Source organism: Ochotona princeps, chromosome 23 (genome assembly GCF_030435755.1).
Source record: "Ochotona princeps isolate mOchPri1 chromosome 23, mOchPri1.hap1, whole genome shotgun sequence".
In the NCBI taxonomy this organism is placed as follows: Eukaryota; Metazoa; Chordata; class Mammalia; order Lagomorpha; family Ochotonidae; genus Ochotona; species Ochotona princeps.
In genome coordinates, this window is record NC_080854.1 from 13,857,044 (window position 1) to 13,876,559 (window position 19,516).

General features: G+C 43.2%; 1 long non-coding RNA gene across 1 annotated transcript in view; it reads left to right on the forward strand.

The window, feature by feature from the left end:
• The first annotated feature begins 1,398 nt into the window (after positions 1–1,398).
• The window catches only part of LOC131483115 (uncharacterized), an 86,557-nt gene continuing 68,439 nt past the window's right edge, over positions 1,399–19,516 (forward strand). The window contains exon 1 of the long non-coding RNA XR_009247528.1: positions 1,399–1,486. This is a non-coding gene — a long non-coding RNA (uncharacterized LOC131483115). The remainder of the gene's footprint in view (positions 1,487–19,516) is intronic.

Sequence of the window (19,516 nt, forward strand, 5' to 3'; positions counted from 1 at the left end):
CACACACACACACACACACACACACACACACACACATATACAGCATCAGAGAGAAATGGAGATAGAGAGAGAGATGTCTTCCCTCCATTGGTTTGGTCTTCAAATGGCTAGAAACCAGGGTCAACGTCACCCAATTCCAGGAGTTAGAAACTCCATCTAGTGTATGGGTCATCTTCTGCCTTGGCAGACAGCTGGATTGGAAATGGAGAAATGGAGCAGTATGGACTCTGAAAGGGGAAGGTTGGTATGGCCAGCCACAGCTTTGCTCAGTGTCCAGCAGTGTCAGTCAGAACCTCAATATCCTTAATCCTTTGTGCCCATGGGGTGACCAGGCAGGTCACAAAATCCACTGGGAATAAGCAGCGAGGGTAGAACAAGTCTATTTGAGGATAATATACTTGGTTTGGTATTGTAACGTAAGATGGTCATATCAGAAGTTGGGAAGCAAAAGAAACTGTATTATAGTTCCAAGTGGATTAGCCTCTGGGGGACAGTTCAGGGTGAAGAAGAACCAATCTTAAAGGTTGTGATATGCCTAACTAGCTAGTTTAGGCAAGCTGGACCCTTGTATCCCTGCAAAGTGATGCTATTTATTTATTTATTTTTAAAGATTTACTTATTTTATTACAAGTCAGATATACAGAGAGGAGGAGAGACAGAGAGGAAGATCCTTCATCTGCTGGTTCACTCCCCAAGTGAGCCGCAACGGGCCGGTGCTGTGCCGATCCGAAGCCGGGAACCAGGAACTTCCTCCAGGTCTCCCACATGGGTGCAGGGTGCCAAGGCACCCTGCCCTCCCAGGCCACAAGCAGGGAGCTGGATGGGAAGTGGAGCTGCTCGGATTAGAACCAGCGTCCATATGGGTTCCCGAAGTGTTCAAGGCAAGGACTTTAGCCGCTAGGCCACTGCATCGGGCCCGATGCTATTTATTTATTATTTATTTTAAAGATGTATTGATTTCATTTGAAAGAGCTACAGAGAGAGGGAGAGATGGAGTGAAAGACCTACCATCCATTGGTTTACTCCCCAAATGACCACAACGCCTGGATAGGGGGAGGACTGAAGCCAGGAGCCGAGAGCTTCCTCTGGGTCTGCCATGTGGGTGCAAAGTCCAAGGCTTTGGCCTGCCCTCTTCCGTTTCCCAGGCCACTAACAGGGAGCTGGACAGGAAGTGGGGCAGCCAGGATTAGAACCAGCGTCTAGCGGTGCCGTGGAGGAATTGCTTGCTGCGCCACCGTGCCAGCCTGATGCTATCTCTTTAAATGTGGGTTAGGTAACGCCCACCTTCCCAGGTTGCACCCGTCGCATTCGGGACCAGGGTGCGCATGCTCCTACCCCACTCTGGGTTGTACAACCGGTTGTAGTAAAGCCCCTTTTACAACGAGATAGAAGGTGGAAGAAAGTTCTAGAGCTTACAGCTCTAGTTTTCTGTTTTCACCACAGAACGTTCCCCGCCTCTGTGCCCCTCCATGAACCCAGCTCCCAGGTAGGGCTGCTGCTTCTTTTTCTCTATGCGCAGTCTCCTCACGTGGAGCTCTCCCGTGGAACTCTCCCGTGGGACGCACCATTCTTGGTTTCCTGTGTCCCTTAGGAGCAAGTCTTGGGCCTGCTCATGCCACCCAGTTCTCTGTGTAGGATGAGGGATAGGCACGTGTGGACAAATCTGTGGTTATTTGGTCACTGTTAAACAAATTCGATTCTGTTTAGTGTTGGAGATAAGATTGGAAATCTTACCTGTGGGAGGTAACGTTGCAAATTAACATACTCATTGCCCATAGCATTTTTATTCTGTTAAAATGTGTGACTAAACCCAAAGATTGTTTTTTTCTTTTCTTTTTCTTTCCTTTTTTTTTTTTTTTTTTTTTTTTTTTAGTGTATCTGTGGGGCCTGGAGCCATAGCTTTGAGACTTAAGGTCCTCACCTTGAACACGCAGGGATCCCATATGAGCACCGGTTCTAATCCCATAACTGTCCTGTGCTACTTAAGGGTGGGAGACAGAGCTGCTGCAAAGATGAGCAGCTCGAAGTGGCTTGGGTGAGCAAGAGCAAGCTAGAGCAGGTTGGGAATTGGAGGTCCTGGTGGGACGAATATCTTTGTCAGCGGTTAACCAGGCAGGATCAGGCACTCCTTAGCGGATGCTGCACGCTGAGGAAACAAACGGGTCTACATCAACGCAGGAAGGGACTCAGGGCACTGCTGCCTGGTGCAAATACAATGCAAACTGCACTTATTTATTAAACATTATTATTTTAAATTTTGAATTTTATGGCACATTTCAGTAGGGTCTGGAATTTCCCCCCTTCTCACCTCCCGACTGATTTTCCCCAAATTGTTAGAATAGTACAGTCCTTCATAAGCAGTCATGAGTCCATCATTCTGTTATTTAAGTGTACCTTGACATTGCTGGCACAGGCAATGTCAGACAGTCCATCATCTCATTGTCTAGATATGTCCAACAGTTTCAGTGGGAGTCCATCTTTTGTTTGGAAGCAGGGATGCATGTTGCATTGTGTCTTCTCATCAGGATATGGTAATCTCTATTACTCTGTCGGTATACATTCCAGTTTGCATGATGGTTTCCTTACAGTAGAGAGAACATATGGTATTTGTCTTTTTGGGATTGACTTATTTCACTGAGCATTATGGTCTCTAGTTGAGACCATCTAGTTGCAAATGGTATAATTTCATTCTTTTTAATGGCTGAATAATATTCCATGGAGTGTTGCACTTGTAATTTACAATTGTTTAGTAGTCACATTCAAAGACCAAATGTAGGCTGTGTGCCATGGCTCACCTGGCGAAATCCTCACCTTGCAAACAGCAGGATCCTGTATGGGTGCCAGTTTATGTCCCGGATACTCCACTTCCTATTAAACTTCCTGCTTGTGGCCTGGGAAAGCAGTAGAAAATGGTCTAAAGCCTTAAGCCCCTGCACCAGTGTGGAATACTCGGAAAAAGCTCTTGGCTCTTTGCATTGGATCAGCTCAACTCCAGCTGTTGTGGCTACTTGGGGAGTGAAAAAATGGACAAAGATCTTTCCGTTTCTCCTGCTCTATAAATCTGACTTTCCAATAAAAATAATTAAGTCTTTAAAAAAAATCAAAAGCAAAAAAAAAAAAGTGAAATTCATTTTTAGTCTTTACCGTATTTTTTAAACCCATTAGGCAAAATCTTCGCACTTAACTTCTAATCAGTGTAAAAATATTACTAAAATATTTTATGTATCTTTGTACTAGAAATCTTTCTACTGGAGTCTTGGAAATCCAGTGTATATTTAGCATTGATTGGTCATCTGAATTTAATCTAACCACATCTTTAATGCTCCGCATTTGTGTATGAATGATATTTGTTGTGGTGGCCGGCACAGGTCAGGGGGAGAGCATATCCATGACACAGAGGTGGCCTTCCCTGCTTAGAAAAGATCTTGGCAATGGGGAGAGGAAGAAGAGATCCTTCTAGCAGTGAGAAACAGCTTTGAGAGAGAGAGACTCAATACTATGGGTTGTTTAAGATACTTTAAGCTAGAGAGACAGTTACTTTTAACTAGACTGTTCATTTTATTTCAATGATCCCTGGTAGTGGGAACTCAGGCATCACATTAGGTCATTAAAACCAAGAAAGTCTATAATTCTTGCACTTCTAAGTAAGGATGTGATGCTTTTCAACCCATATTGCATAAGTTATAAGGTTTATTTTTTTCTTGTGAGTGAACCTAACAATTATTAAGCATATGGCTTAGTATGATTTCTACTGCTGGGTTTGAGAGTCATTCTCCCAAACTACTCCGCTTGAATTGAATCAACTAAATAGTTTGTGATTATTTGACTTAAAGTTTAAAAATGTAACTAAATCTAGTCATTTTAATGTCATATCTATTAGCACAGGTGTGCCAACTGCAAATAGATGACTATATAGGGTTACACTCTTGATACCGCTTTGACCGTTTTAATTTGATCATATTCAAACATCCCGAGGCAGAGAAATGTTGCTGGCCTTATTTTTCTTGCAACCACCACTGGGGAAATTCAATCATTTCTTCTTAGCTGCTATGAGATCAAAGAATAACCATTACCCATGAATGGTTTCACTATTGGCCATCCATTTCTTTTGCTAATTCTTAGAGCATTCTTCCTCAAAAACTTGTACTGAAAAAATTATTTTCATCTTTTGGCGCATCCCCAGGTCTTTGACATGCAATATTCATGGACTGAAGCTATTCATCAAAAAATGATATATGGTTTGCTCAGTTTATTTGCCCTTGTATTCACCATGCTCAAGCCACCATGCTCAAGAAACAGACTGGCCTGTCCACTCCAGTTGAGGCAAAGTCAGTTTGGCATATGGTGTTATAGCATTAGTTGAAGCATAAGGAGAAAAGTGCCTAGTAAGGTAATATTCTATATGCTTTAATCTCCCCTACCCGCCCTTGCCCCCTGCACAGTCCTCTTTAAGCGCTTCACATGTTTGAGTGTTGAAATAGTGATTCTTTGAACAAAAATGCGTCTCTTTTTCTTAAGGAATTCAGTTCCAATTGCATTGCACCACAATGCCAGCCCTGAAAAAATGGTAGTTCTTAAGAGGGGAGAAGTATATACAGAAATCTAGGTAAAGCTGAGTTATGTTAAGACTGAATGCAGTCATTGCACACATATCTACCAAAGATGCAGTATGTGCCAGACACTCTTTGGGCCAGTGTACAAGCTGTAATGAGCAACATGGAGATTATTTGTAAATAGGCATGCTTAGAATCAGCAGATCTGACTATATTGGTAATAGAAGGAATGAGCTGAGCTTACTCTTATCTCAGGTGACCAGAAGTTTGCTGATTCAAGCACGGTTCCTTAGAATGAAGGCGAATGAAACATTGATTTAGTTTCTTTTTTCCATATTAAGGAGAAGTCAAAGTTTGGTTCAGATTTTATACTCCATAATATTTAGCTTCTTAGCAAAGGAAGCATGAAGTCTGAAGTGCTTGAATGCTTCACATGTTTATGGTACAGACTGATGGATTAAGTTTTGTTTAGATTTTTCTTCAGCCTAAATGTAATATAAGGAATGCATGTACTTTTTAAGGCATCAAAATCAGGTCCTTTCTTATATGCCATTCCACATACATTTCCTAAAACATCAGATATACTTTTAACTATTGAGAAGATATGAGATTTGTTTTTAAAGGAAGTCTTGACTTTTCAGATATCCTAGAATAACTCAAGTGTTAACACTAGGTCATTGACGAAATCCAGGGACTGTGCTATGTCCACACAGTGAATAAATAACAAACATATTGTAAGATGTATTACAAGTTTCATAAACTTTTTCACAACACAGTTAAAACTCTTAAGGATATAACCTTCATGTGAATCTGAAATATGTTAAAAATCAACATAGAGAAGGGGAATTTGAATACATCTGAATGTTTAGGGTCTTTAAAAATTGTTCTGTGCATTACCTTGAAAATTAAAACATAGGGCCCAGCAAGATAGCATAGTGGCTAAAGTCCTCACCTTGAACACTTCGGGATCCCATATGGGTAATGGTTCTAATCCTGGCAGCTCCACTTCCCATCCAGCTCCCTGCTTGTGGCCTGGGAAAGCAATCAAGGACGGCCCAAAGCTTTGGGGCCCTGCATCTGCATCGGAGACCTGGAAGAAGCTCCTGGCTCCTGGCTTCGGATTGACTCAGCTCCAGCCATTGTGATTACTTGGGGAGTGAACCGTCAGATGGAAAATCTTCCTCTCTGTCTCTCCTCCTCTCAGTATATCTGCCTTTTGAATAAAAATAAATACATCTTTAAATAAAAGAAAAAAAATATATGTATATATATATTCCATTGAGAACAAAAAAATGGACAAAATAAAGCAGCAGCCAAATAAATGACTGGGAAGGTAGTTGACTGGGAAGCGTCCGAAACCCATGTCCCGCCTATTCAGTGCTTGTACTGGCAGAGTCTGTTGGATAAAAGTGTTTTGGAAATCTGGAGTATGTTGAAATATTACAATTTTAGGGGAAAGGCTTGGACTCTAAATTATGATTAATTGCAGCCCTTGGAATAGTAGTTATTACTAATTCTCACCCTCAGCTAGAGGCAGGTGGATGTTCACACGTTCCTAGAGCAGTTGTTTAAAAAATGTAAAACATTATTCTTTGACTCAGAAACTGCACTTAAGGTATTACTTACTATATACATATTTGATTGTGTATTCTGTACATATTATATTATAATATATGTTCTGGGCCCAGTGCGGTGGGGCGCTGGATCTAGTCAAAATGAGTTAATGAATTATAAGAAGCCATGTTATAGGAGGGAGGGAAGGGGGAGGGGTGGGGGGATTCCCAGAGCCTATGAAACTGTCACATAATGCAAAATAATTAATAAAAAAAAAATATATATAAAAGAAGCCATGTTATAATACTTGTTATACAAAATCATGTTTATTCACTTAAAATAATAAATGCTTGTGCTGGGAAGTAGAATTTATTAGCCTAAATTGTGGTAATTGACATACTGACTGTGATGCTATTGATTTAATAATTATACTCCCAATTATAGAAGCAAGATGAGTTCCCTTGCTAATTAAAAATGGTAGCCAATCCTGAGTCTGTAGTTTCCTCCTCAGTTGTATAAGGAAAGAGTACTTAGATCCATTTGCAGGAGCATAGAAAAAGTTGTGTTTTCAAACAAATTGTTAGCATGGTTCTGAACACAGTCTGAACAGAAGGTGCTGAAATAGCTTGCATTAACCCTAAAATCAGGGTGTGCTAATCTGACAGCTAAAGAGGCCCCTGAACTCTTGTTCCAGTTTTGAGTGAAATTTGCCTGTCTTTGCTGCCTATTCCATTCTGAGAAACTGCTCTAGATTCGGAACAAAAAAACGAACGCACATATTCGAGTGTGTTGGGTAAAGATCCAACGTTCTGAACCAAGTCAGCAACAGCAGCATTGTTTTTGGTGGTGTGAAGTTTGGAGGGTCAAACCAAAAAGCAGTCATAGCATACTGTGGAAGGGAACCTGTTTCCTGCCTGGGTGTCTCCCCATTGCCCTTCCTGTACAAACTCAAGATAGCGTATGGAAGGAGTCAGGTCTGTGCAGGTGCACTGGGGCCGGAGCTCTGCAGTGCAGGGTGGGTGTAAAGCCTCTGCTGCCCAGGCTCAGCAAAGAGTGGCTTTCTCCAGAGCAGAAGGATGGGAGCAGGGCTCCAGCTTTTGGTTTCTGGGGCTCCAGAAAAGCTGGATCCTGCTTCTCAGGGCAGACACAGAGGTAATAGCTCAGCTGAGAGGTGGGGCTGAGAGAGAGCCGGTTGAGTGGGGGGTGCGGAGAAAGCAGAGAGTAAGTACCTTACACCCCTCCACTCTACCATCTGCTTGCTTCTCAGTGCCCTGGCCAAGGGCCAAGGCACTTGGACACTGGCCCTCAAACAGACAACACAGGTGATGCAGCCTTCCAGGGTACAGAGCAGGAGAAGGAGGGATAGAGATGGGAAGACAAGATGTATAAAAAGTGTGTAAATGCTCTGGGAAAAGTCCAACATGGACAAATGTTTCTGTGTTCCTGCCAGGGGAACTGCTAGTAGCCCTGACTTGTCTAATCTTCATCTGGCTGTGGGTTACTGTAGGAATCCTTTGTGATTTATGGCGTTAAGGAAAGGTGTTCTGGAATATCTGCTTATTCTGTGTGTATTTGCATCAGTGTTGTATGTTGCACATCTTAAACCATACAATTAGGGCCCAGCGTGAAGGCCTAGCAGCTAAAGTCCTCGTCTTGAATGTGCCAGAATCCCATATGGGCACTAGTTCTAATCTCGGTAGCTCCACTTCCCATCCAGCTCCCTGCTGGTGGCCTGGGAAAGCAGTCGAGTATGGCTCAAAGCCTTGGGACCCTGCACCCGTGTGGGAGACCTGGAGGAGGTTCCTGGCTCCTGGTTTCAGATTGGTGCAGCAACGGCTGTTGCAGTAACTTGGGGAGTGAATCATCGGATGGAAGATATTCCTCTTTGTCTCTCCTCCTCTCTATATATTTTGTATGGGACCCCAGTGCTTGCAGATGAATGATTAGCCAATTGGACTGTTGTACTGTCCCCAGAAATGTTTCTTAAAGAGGGAATAATTTGCTCTAAACAGAATGAGCTCATATAAATGTTTGTAAAAAAAAAAAGTTGCAAACTTTTTATTTCCAGAATGAAGTATAATAAGTAAAGTTAAAGTACTATAGGTTAAACTGTTTAATAATTCATTTTCTAGCATCACTTTACACCTAAATGGAAAAAAAATTAACTTCTGTGATGACAGACATTAGCAGTACACCATTAAAAATGTGTGATACCATAATTAATAGCTGAAAGGCTGAGTACTAAATAGGCCGACTAAACTTATTTTCTCTCCTTGGGTTTACTTCTCATATAAAATTATTTTAAAAAAGCATCAAGGCTATTATTTGTTATTTTTATTTGAAAGACAGGGCAAGGGGGAGGGAGAGAGGAAGAGAGAGAGAGAATCTTCTATTTTGAAACTGCTGGTTCACTCCCTAAATGCCTACAGTAGCCAGAAGCCAACAGCCGGGATAGCAATCCAGCTCTCCCAAGTGGGCGGTGGGAACCAGGTCATCTGCTGCTCCCCCAGAAGAGATGGGTTTTGATAGCTTTGTTGCAGTTTTGATAGTTTTGTACAGCTTTGCTGCACCATGGTTCAGAAAATCTTTCCAAGGTCTATTGGCTGACCAAGTCTACCTTATTGCATCTCCAGGCCTGGGAACGTGTTGCAAAGCTTGGCCAGGAGAGTGGTCCAACCTGGTCTGCTTTCCATCCTCTGACAAGGCACTCGACATTCACTGCTGGCCTACATGAGCTGCTGTCATGTCCTCCATGTGCCTCTGGGCATGCCGTGTACTCTTCAGGCATCAGCAACTGAGGAGGCCCAGTCCTTATATATGCACTCCAAGATAGGACCACGTATCTTGGGATTTGTCTTTTTGGCTGGATTTTGAGTCCAGCAGTGTAGCTGGGGAGTCCCCCAAGAAGTCTTGTGAGGGGTGACATCAGACTTGACTCTTGTTTGTCAGGTTTGGTCCATCATCTGTAGCAGCCAAGGCACGAACTGGTGGATGCAGCTGCCTGGTTGGTTCCACCCCCAACCCTATCTCTTATGTAAATTGATGGGTGCTGTGGCTTAGCCTAGCCCAAATTGCCACATCTCCAGTTTTTATGCACACCAATGGGTATTGCTGCCTAGTCAAGGCAACCCCTACTAATCCTTACCAGGCCTGCCCCATCACTGGTTTTTACTTGTGTGCCGGCACGTGCTGTGGCTCAGCATGATCTGTCCTGCATCCTGTCTGGCTCTATGTCTGCCCATGGGTGCTGTGGTTAAATTCAACCCGACCCACTCCCAGACCTAACCTACTCCTATTGCAACCTGTGCTTCTGCCATGAGCCTGGCCTGCTCCCAACTCTGGCTCTGGTGCTCAGCAGTGGGAACTATGTAGTAGGGATGTCCTCGGGGTTCCCCTCACAGGCCTGTTCCCAGCCCCAGATATATTGCAGGGTGCATCAGCCTTGCATGTTATACTCACAGTCTCAGCTCTTGCTCACAGGTATTGAGGCCTCGGCCAACCAGGTATGGCCCACACCCTGTCCTGGCTGTTGTGTATGCCAGCAAGTGCTGCTGCCTGGGCCCAGTGGCCTGTCGCTAGACCTAGTTGTTGTGCTCCCCAGTGGGAGCTGCAACCTAACAGGGGAGTTCAAGTTCCCCTGGCAGACGTATTCCCATCTCTGTTTATTTATGCACATTGTGTTCTTCTTTTTTTTTTTTTTAAATATAAGATTTGCCACAACAACTGGAGCTGATCCAAAGAGAAGCCAGGAGCTAGGAGCTTCTTCTAAGTCTGCCATGCAGGTGCAGGGTCCCAAAGCTTTGAGCTGTCCACTGCTGCTTTCCCAGGCTGCAAGCAGGGAGCTGGATGGGTCATGAAGCGTCTGGGACATAAACTGGGGTGCATATGGGATCCCAGTGCACGCAAGGCAAGGACTTAGCCACTAGACTATAGCTATAGTGCCAGGCCCAGTATGAGGTTTTCTTCTTTCACTTTTTTTTTCTTTGTTAATCTGAATAAAGGTTTATCTGTTTCATCTTCTCAGCAACAACAGCAGCAATGACAAACAAAAGGAAACCAAAACAACCCAACTTTGTGTCATTGATCTGTATTTCTTTTTGTTTCAACTTCATTTATTTTTGCTTTGGTCTTTTTTTTTAAGATTTATTTATTTTTATTGGAAAGGCAGAAAGTCAGATATACAGAGAGCAAGAGAGACAGAGAGAAAGATCTTCTGTCTGATGATTCACTCCCCAAGCGGCTGCAACCTCCGGTGCTGTGCCAATCCGAAGCCAGGAGCCAGGAGCTTCTTTCCAGGTCTCCCACATGGGTGCAGGGTCCCAAGGCTCTGGGACATCCTTGACTGCTTTCCCAGGCCACAAGCAGGGAGCTGGATGGGAAGTGTAGCTGCTGGGATTAGAACGGGATTGTGCCCGGCACGTTCAAAGCAAGGACCTTAACCATTACGCTATCGTACCAGGCCCTGCTTTAATCTTAACTATTGCTTGCCTTCTGATTCTCTGCTTCAGATCCAGCTTTCTGCTCATGCACATTTGGTAGACAACACGTGATGGCTCAAATATTTAATTTCTTGACCCGATGTGGTAGACTCAGATTCCAGGTTTTGGCTCTGTTCATCCCTGCCTGTGGCAGGTATTTGAGGGAGTTAACGGTGGCTGGAACATTTTGCCATGTCTGTTTATCTTTCTATCAAATCAAATGAAAATACATAAAAGTGGAAAAAAGCAAGGTACATAATTCAATGGTATTTATATATTTACATAGTTGTGTAACCATCACCACCCCATATTTAGAATATATTGATGGTCTGAAAAACTCATTTGCCATTGATCCCTCATTGCTCCCTAACCTGCTCGGAACTGGCATTTATTAATCTTTTCATATTAAGTAGATCATCTGCTCTGGATACCTATGCAACTTTTTAAAGGTGTAATCTTTTTGTGACAAGTTATCAATTTTGTAAGGACTTATTACGTACTTATCAATACACATATGTCTATATTTTCATCTTGGTTGTTGAAACTTTATATTAATTTGATACTGAGATCATATGTAAGAGTTTTTTAAAAAGTATAGTTCATCTGCACACTGCTGTCATAATATATTCCTAATGACATTTGTAAGTTTTTTTAGGTGTCATTTTGACTCAAAAGGTAGAAGGCATTTCAGGAAGTTTTTGAACAGCTAATCAATCAGGCAAACAAAATGGTTTTAGGATGTAGTCATCCCCGTGGCTGTGTCATAGTCTCTGTACCTGAAGTAGTGAAGAGAAGTATTTATCCTGATGTGGTCATTTTCTTTTATCAACTAATTCTCTAGTATTTGTCCTCAGCCCTGGAGATATGACTTTCTGATGCAAGGTTCCTTACTATTGTCTGAGAATTCTTTGTTTTTTCATAAACCTTTGGTTGAAGTTAAATTCAGACACCTCCTTGTCATATTTGTTAGCTCCGGCACTGGCCCCTCAAAGACTGGAAGGGAGGAAGCTTTTGTTTGCAGACATTCTACTGAGCGCTAATTACTATTGTTTGCTATTGAGGATTTTTTTGGTTTGTGTTTTCCTGCTATCCAAGTTCCTCTGCATTGTGTTGGAACAATGCAGTGTTTGGAGACTGCTGTCTAACAAGATAGGGCATTTGACTTGTGGTAGATTGTAAAAGTTGTTGAGCTCTTTTGAGAAGATACTCTTGAACTTAGCTGATATTGATGAATTTTAGGCTCTCCCTTTGGTGAGTTCACTTGCAATTTTACTTCTTTTTTTTTTTTTTGACAAAAAACAAACATTCTCTTTCAGTATAAAACTAAAGCAATTATTAAAAACCCTGTGAGACAGACACACACAGACACACACACACAGTGAGAGAGCAATCTCATTGTTGACTCATTTCCCTCAATATCCAGGGCTGAGCCAGGGCCAGGCCAAAGCAAGGAGCCAGAAACTCAGCTGATGGGGATGCAGCTACAGGAGATGGCATCTGCCTACTCTGAAGCTGCACACCAGCAGGAGGCTGGACGAGAGGAAGAGCGGACTCACAGCCTGGTACTCGCACGTCAATGGGGGCATTACAACCTGCATCTTCTCTGCCGCGCCAGATGCCCGTCCCCTGGAACCACTGTATATGTACCTTGTATTTGGGTTGTCCGCTGGTGCCTGACTGTGACTGTGGCTGCTGAGATCACTCAGGCACCTTCTCCATGGACTCCCATTTGCCTATGCTGAATCTCATGCTCTCAACTCAGAACTGAAGTATCCACTTTTTCTTTCATACCTTGTAGGCATTTTATCACCCATCAGATATAATCCCATAGGATTCTGATTGGGATGGAATCTGCATCAGACAACACACAGGATGAGCAACGCCCCTTCACTAGGAGTGGTTAGTTCTATGCACCTGCTGTTGACGTGGGGTTTTCTAATCCTAGAAGTGATCTGAAAGAAAAGTGATCTGAAGTTTAGTAAAATATCACAGTTGGTCGTGAAGATAATGTCAGCAGCATATGGAGTGTAGTTAGAAGTTTAATGATATGAGAATACAGAGGAATAAGCCAAGGACTGTAGGATGAGAAGCAAGGGGGTAACCGATGGAACTCTTGGCCCAAAAAGGGCGGTCAGAAAATGTGGGAGACAGTGGGAGAAAGAGAAGCACAGGCCTACGGAGGGCTTACCCTACCTGCTGCTCCTGGTGGTTGCAGTTAGCTCGGTTCCTAAGCTCAGTGATATACAGTTGTCAGATCTCTTGTTTTTTCTCAAGAATTCAACTTTTTGGTGAGCTTTTCTAAGTTTTACATATTGCCAGCTTGTTCAATATACTTTTTCAAGTGTTGATGTGATTAACAGAAGTGAGATCTTACCCACGGGTTGCCAGTGTTTGATGCCTGCTTTACTGATAAGAAGGGCACAAGATCCTAAAGAAGATCCTGGAAAAAAAATGCTAAGACAGGAGGGGGTAGGAATAGGAAAGTCAGGGGAATTGACAGGAGGAGACCCTGGTTAAGGGCAAACAATTGAAGGAGAGGCCTTATTAGATAAGGGCTGAATGGTGTCCATTGTGCTCATTGTACTGGATAGCTTGGAAGTCTTTGGTAATCTTTGTCAAAACTCTTTAAAAGAATAGTCCGAGAAAAGACCAAATTGTAGTGGGCTGGTGAATGAGCAGGAGGTGAGGGATGGAGGCGGATAGTGGAGACCACTTCAAGGGTCTGTCCAGGGGGAGACAGATTTCTTTGAAAGATGTGAACAAGGCTGAAGTGTGCTCACAGGCAGGCAGGCACACACATGTGCCCTGGATTGTTTGCATTTCCGTATTTTATCTTAGCTTTAAAATTAGGAAGCTTATTTATAATCTGAGATGAATAAAGCAAGTGATGGAGGGAAAGCTGCTAAGAGAAAAGGGAGAGGGTGTGTTGAAAACACAGATATGAAAAGATACTCTGATTGGATAGAGTAAACCTAGAAGTTACACGGCAGTGGGCCAACTGACGGTTCATGATAACAGTGGAGAAAGTTGAGGTAGGTCGCTCTGTTCCAAGTAGGCAGATGAGCTCTTTGGAAGTGAAGGCAATGAGAGTGGGTGTGCTGTTTGAAAAGAGTGAGGTTTAGAGATCTCACAGAGGGGAATGGGAGCGAGCCACATCTGAGTCTGTGAGGTATTGCTTGAGAGATTAAATCAGTTGGGTTAAGACCCCAACTGGTTCTTACAAGGAATCTCATCTGTGTTCAGCAACAGAGGTACAGGTGTGGGGGGAAGCTTTGCCTTTAGGATTTGACCAGAGGGAATGGGAAAATGGCTAGGAATGAGCAGAGTGTAGATTTGGTGGCAGGATTATTGAAGTGACCAAGGTAGGAAACTCTGTGAGGCCTGGAGGCTGGGCTTCCAGGCAGGACAGTGGAAGAGGGGCTTTTAGTATCTGTGTCTTGGGATGTTACCTTTGGGTATAATTCTGCAGTTACAGTTGTTCGGAGGCAGTGTTTCTAGCACAGCTGTGGCTCAGGGCTCTGTTCTTGAAAGGGGTGGGTGAGACGAGCAGCGGCTGTGACATCCTGACCTTAGGTAGGACTGCTGCAAGAAGCCTCAGTGCCAGGTTGGGAAACTGGACCAAGCAACAACAGAAGGAGTACAGTGGTGGCTGCATCATGACCCTTCGTTCAAAGTTCTGGTTTCTTCTTGACATACTTCAGCCCTTGCAGCTGGTGGGGAAGGAGAGTGCAAGTCCATAACTCCTAACTAGCCCAGTTGAAGTCTCACTAGAAAGGTGAGACTTTAAAAAAAAATTCATATCTGCAGATCTTTTATTGCATTATTAAAGTACTACAACAGATTTATAATCCAGGTTCTTGTTTCTGTAGCTAGACCACTTTTAGCTCTTATTCATCAGGCTGCTGAACTATTCTTTAAGAGACATAACTACCCCCAAATTCTTCTGATATCCTCGTTCTTAACTGTTGTTGCCCGCTGAATTGAAAAAGTTGAACTTGAAACAAGGTCAGTGTCATTTCCTTCAAGGATTAATTCATTTTTCTCAACTAACATCTTAAGATGTTCTTTTCTGATTTCAACAAGAGACCCATTCTCTTGAATAACCATTTTGATGGGTGGTAAGGATACACAACTGTCATCTTGTTAGGAAAGGCCACTGTAAACCCCTTGATCATAGTGTGCTTGCAATGACAGAGGGAGCAGTCACCAAGTCCTTCTGCTTTCCCATGAGTTGTTTACCTGGAGCTACTTTTTTTTCTTTCCAAGGAGATTGAACTCTAAACTGATGTGATTGAGATCCCTCTGCATGGTTCCTTTGGGACCCCTAACAATAACTACATTCCTTCAAGCGTTTTCTAGAAACGCTGAGCATGGCCTTCAGTGTCACAGTAGGTGTTTCAAACAAGAGTGTGAATATTCTGTTAGGAAAAATGTACCCTGTAATTTCCCTGGCCAGGAACCTTTACTGTTTGAGGCATGCTCCTGCAGTATAGGGTCAAGTTATGTATGGGAACCTTGGCCAGGCAAGGGAGGGAACAGATACAGTGCAAATGGGCACTCTGGTTGCCTTGGGAGTGCCAGGTGGCTGGGTCTCACTCCGAGCTTGACATGATTCTAGCAGAGTAGTTCTTCAACATTAAAATTCTTAGTAGCCCTTGGACAGCTGTTTAAAACACAGGTTCTTGGTTTATTGGTTCTGTTAGACTGCTTTAACAAGTGCCTGGGCCATGTGATGTGGACAATCCAGGCATCCTAAGTAGCATTACTTGTATTTGGAGATTTTGTTGACTTGGTCTCAGAATACCCTAGAAGTTCTTGAGTGACCCAAAGCCATCTGTTACCTGCTGCCCCCAAGCTCAGAGCCCACAGCAATCCCCAGGAGCTGGCCTTGGTCTTCAGCAGCCTCCCTGTTTATGGACTGTACCATGCCCATGGACTCATCTGGCTAATTAATTTATCCATTTTCATGCTGGAAAAGCTGAAATTCTATCACGAACTAGATTGAAGTTTGTAACTGGGAGACTATGAAATCCTTACGAGGATTGTGTTTGTCCTCCAAAGGGGCAAGGTCACCAATTTCTTGAGAAAAGCTTCTATTCTCTTGGGTCACAAACGTGAGTACCTCAGAAACGAATACAAGAGATGTTTGGTGGGAGTATATCTGGCTCCCAGTGTTGCCAGTTGATTCCATGGCCACCTTCTTAAAATAGAAAAATGACAAATTACAGCTCTGCCAGGATTGCATTTGTTCTAATCCAGAGACTATGTTTTTAAGTGTCTGAAGGACTCTGCCACAGGAATTTTGATAGCACCGGCCAAGATATCTGAGGTCCAAGAGTGGCAAACCCCAGGGACTGTCCCGTCCTCGCGGGGGGACTCCAGCAAAATAGAAGCTGAGGTTTGGGCATGTCTGGGCAGGTCTGCTGAGTACGCAGGGCAGGCATGCCTGGAGTCTATTTACATGCCGGCTTTTTGGCTGAAAAAGGATCGTGTGATGCCTGAATGGAAAGTGGAATGGGAAAACCAGACATGTGCCAATCTTAGGAATTAGGTTTGAAAAGAAAATATTCCTCATGAGTTAGCTTATTAATTAAATAATAAATACATCTTTATATCTGGTCCTTGTATATTCTATGTCAGCAGTTTTGATAATATGGATAGAATTTGCCCTACTCCTCTCTTGAAGGGTCTGTAATCTGTTTGTGGAAAATTGTATCAAAATTTAAAAATACTGATAGAATTTATTTTAAAGATTATTTAGTTTCATTTATTTGAAAGGCAGTGATGGGGGAGAGAGAGAGAGGGAGAAAGAAAAGAGAGATTTTGAGAGAGAGAGAGAGAAAGAAAGAGAGAGAGAGAGAGAGATATCTTATTTACTGATTCACTCTTCAAATGCCTGCCACCCTGTGGGCTGGTTCAGGCTGAAGCCAAAAGCAGAAACTCCACCCAGGTCTCTCACGTGACCAGCAGGGACCCAGGTACTGCCTCCTGCTGCCTTGCAGGCTGCCTGTCAGCAGGAAGCTGTATTGGAAGCAGATGTGGGGTTTGATCCCAGGCATTCAGGGTGGGATGTGGGCATCTCCAGCGGCAGCTTTGTCTGCGCCCACCTGCATGTGTGCATCTGGCCTTAGTAGATGCTGTGATTGCATTCCTTACATTTTATTGGACAGTGTGATGACTCACACTACCAGTTTTTCCCTTTCTTTAATAATTTACAATTCTTACAACCCCAAAGGACATGTATTTTCTTTTTAATGTGTCAGAATTGAGCCAAGCACTTTATACTTTTTTTTTGGGTAACCCTTAAAATTGTTGAGAGGTAGGTTGCTTTTTCCCAGTTCTTAAGACACAGAAGAGGAAACTGAGATACAGTGAGGCTAGGTAACTTGCCAAATAGTATACAGCAAGTAGTGAGGAAGGAGGATGAGTGTCACTGGAGTGTTCTCAGGGAGACATGAGTCATCCTACATGTTAAGATGACTGTAGAGAAGAACAGGCTGTTTCTCAGTCCACGGATGGGTTAGATATCAGGAATTCCCTCAGGACCAACTTAGATTCTCCGTGTAGCCTTGGTGCAGTCACTAGGTCATTTCCCAGTCTTTTGGCTGAATAAAATGACTACTTTTTTTTTTTTTTTTTTTTTTTTTTTTTTTTTTTTTAATATTTTATTGTTATTGGAAAGCCGGATATACAGAGAGGAGGAGAGACAGAGAGGAAGATCTTCCATCCGGTGTTTCACTCCCCAAGTGAGCTGCAACGGGCCGGTACTGCACCGATCCGATGCCGGGACCAGGAACCTCTTCCGGGTCTCCCACGCGGGTGCAGGGTCCCAAAGCTTTGGGCCGTCCTCTCCTGCTTTTCCCAGGCCACAAGCAGGGAGCTGGATGGGAAGTGGAGCTGCCGGGATTAGAACCGGCGCCCATATGGGATCCCGGGGCTTTCAAGGCGAGGACTTTGGCCGCTAGGCCACGCCGCCGGGCCCAAATGACTATTTTTTTTAAAGATTTATTTGTCTTCATCTGAAGGTCAGATTTTACAGAGAGAGATTTTGAGAGAAGGTCTTTCATCTACTGGTTCACTCCCCAAACAGTCTGAACTGCCAGAGCTGAGCTGATTGGAAGCCAGGATCCAGGAACTTCTTCTGGGTCTCCCACGGGGGCGCAGGGTTCCAAGAACCTGAGCCATCCTTCTCTGTTTTCTCAGGTCATAAGCAGAAAGCTGGATTGGAATTGAAACAGCCAAGACATGTACTGGCAGCCGTATGGCATGCTGGCACCATAGGGTGGAAGATTAGGCTGCTGTGCCGCCATGCTGGGCCCATACAATGACTTAAAAAAAAAAGACTCATTATTCATTTGAAAGGCAGACTTGCAGAGAGAGAGAAGGAGAGTATGACTGAGAGAGGCTGTTTCATCTGCTGGTTTATTCTTCAAATGGTTGCAACAGCCAAAGTTGGGTCAGACTGAATCCAGAGGCTAGGAGCTTCAGCTGGGTCTCCCACACAGGTGGCCAGGGGTCAAGCACTTGGGTCGTCTTCCAGTGCTTTCCCATGTGCGTTACAGAGGAGCAGGTCTGAAATGGAGCAGGCAGGACTCGAACCAGCACCCATATAGGATGCTGGCATTGCAGGTAGCAACTTTTACACCAAAACAGCGACCCCGTAATCTTCCTCTTTGGGATTTTAGGATATAACTTCAGACTTACGGAAAAGTTGCGAAGTGAAGAAACAACTAGCAGAATGGGAGAAAATCTTTGCACACTACAAAAAAGATAGGGAACAGATGCAGGATTTACGGAGAGCTTCAAGAACTCAATGACAGCAAAGCAAGCAACTCTGAAGAAATGGGTGAAGGAAATGGACATTTTTTTGAAAGAACAAATTCAAATGGCTAACAGACATGAATTTTGCATAAGCTTTTAACTTGGGTTTTTCTTATTTTGTCATTTGGATATTTGAGTGGATAAGTTCTATAATATTTTTACTCCCAAGCTGTTTCAGGGTAAGCTGTATGCATTTTTGACCTTTTCTCCTGAATACTTCACTGTGTGTTTCCTGGGTCTAGGTATATTCTCCTACATTGCCGCAGTAATCAATTTCAGTACATTTGTCATTGATGTAATACTTTTCATTTGATAGTATTCTGGTTGTGTCTGTTGTCCCAGTATTATTACTCAGTATTTTTTCCTTAGGTATAAGATATAGTCTACAGTCGCGTACGGCATTTAGCTTCTCTGTTTGGGAATGATTTTTAATTATGTTAGATCTTATTATTATCTTGCTTGAGGAATCATATACTGTATGGCATTAAAAAAATGTTAATTTGAGGTCACAGAAGATGAAAATCAGATGTATGATAGATTTTTTCGTTAGTTAGGGTTTTGTAATTCCTAATATTTATTACGATATGGTCATACCAACTAAAACTAGTTAATAGAAACTGTTAATTACATACATACATACATACAGAATTAGACTTTCTTGGATCCTCATTGAATTCCTAACAACAATAATCTAATTATGTTAATATATTTTACTTTAAAATTTTTTTAATTTTTTTTTTTTACTGGAAAGGCAGATACACAGAGAGAAGGGGATACAGAGAGAAAGATCCTTCATCTGCTGGTTCACTCCCCAAGTGGCTGCAGTGGCTGGAGCTGAGCTGATCCAAAGCCAGGAGCCATTAGTTTCCTCCGGGTCTCCAATGTGGGTGTAGTGTCTCAAGGCTTTGGGCCGTCCTTGACTGTCTTCCCAGGCCACAAGCAGGGAGCTGGATGGGAAGTGGAGCAGCCAGGATATGAACTGGTGCCAATATGGGATCCTGGTGCGTGCAAGGCGAAGACCTTTAGTCACTAGGCTAACATCCTGCCCAATATATTTTACTTTTAAGAGATAATTTATTTTCTTCTTTTTTTTCTGCTAATTAGTCTAAT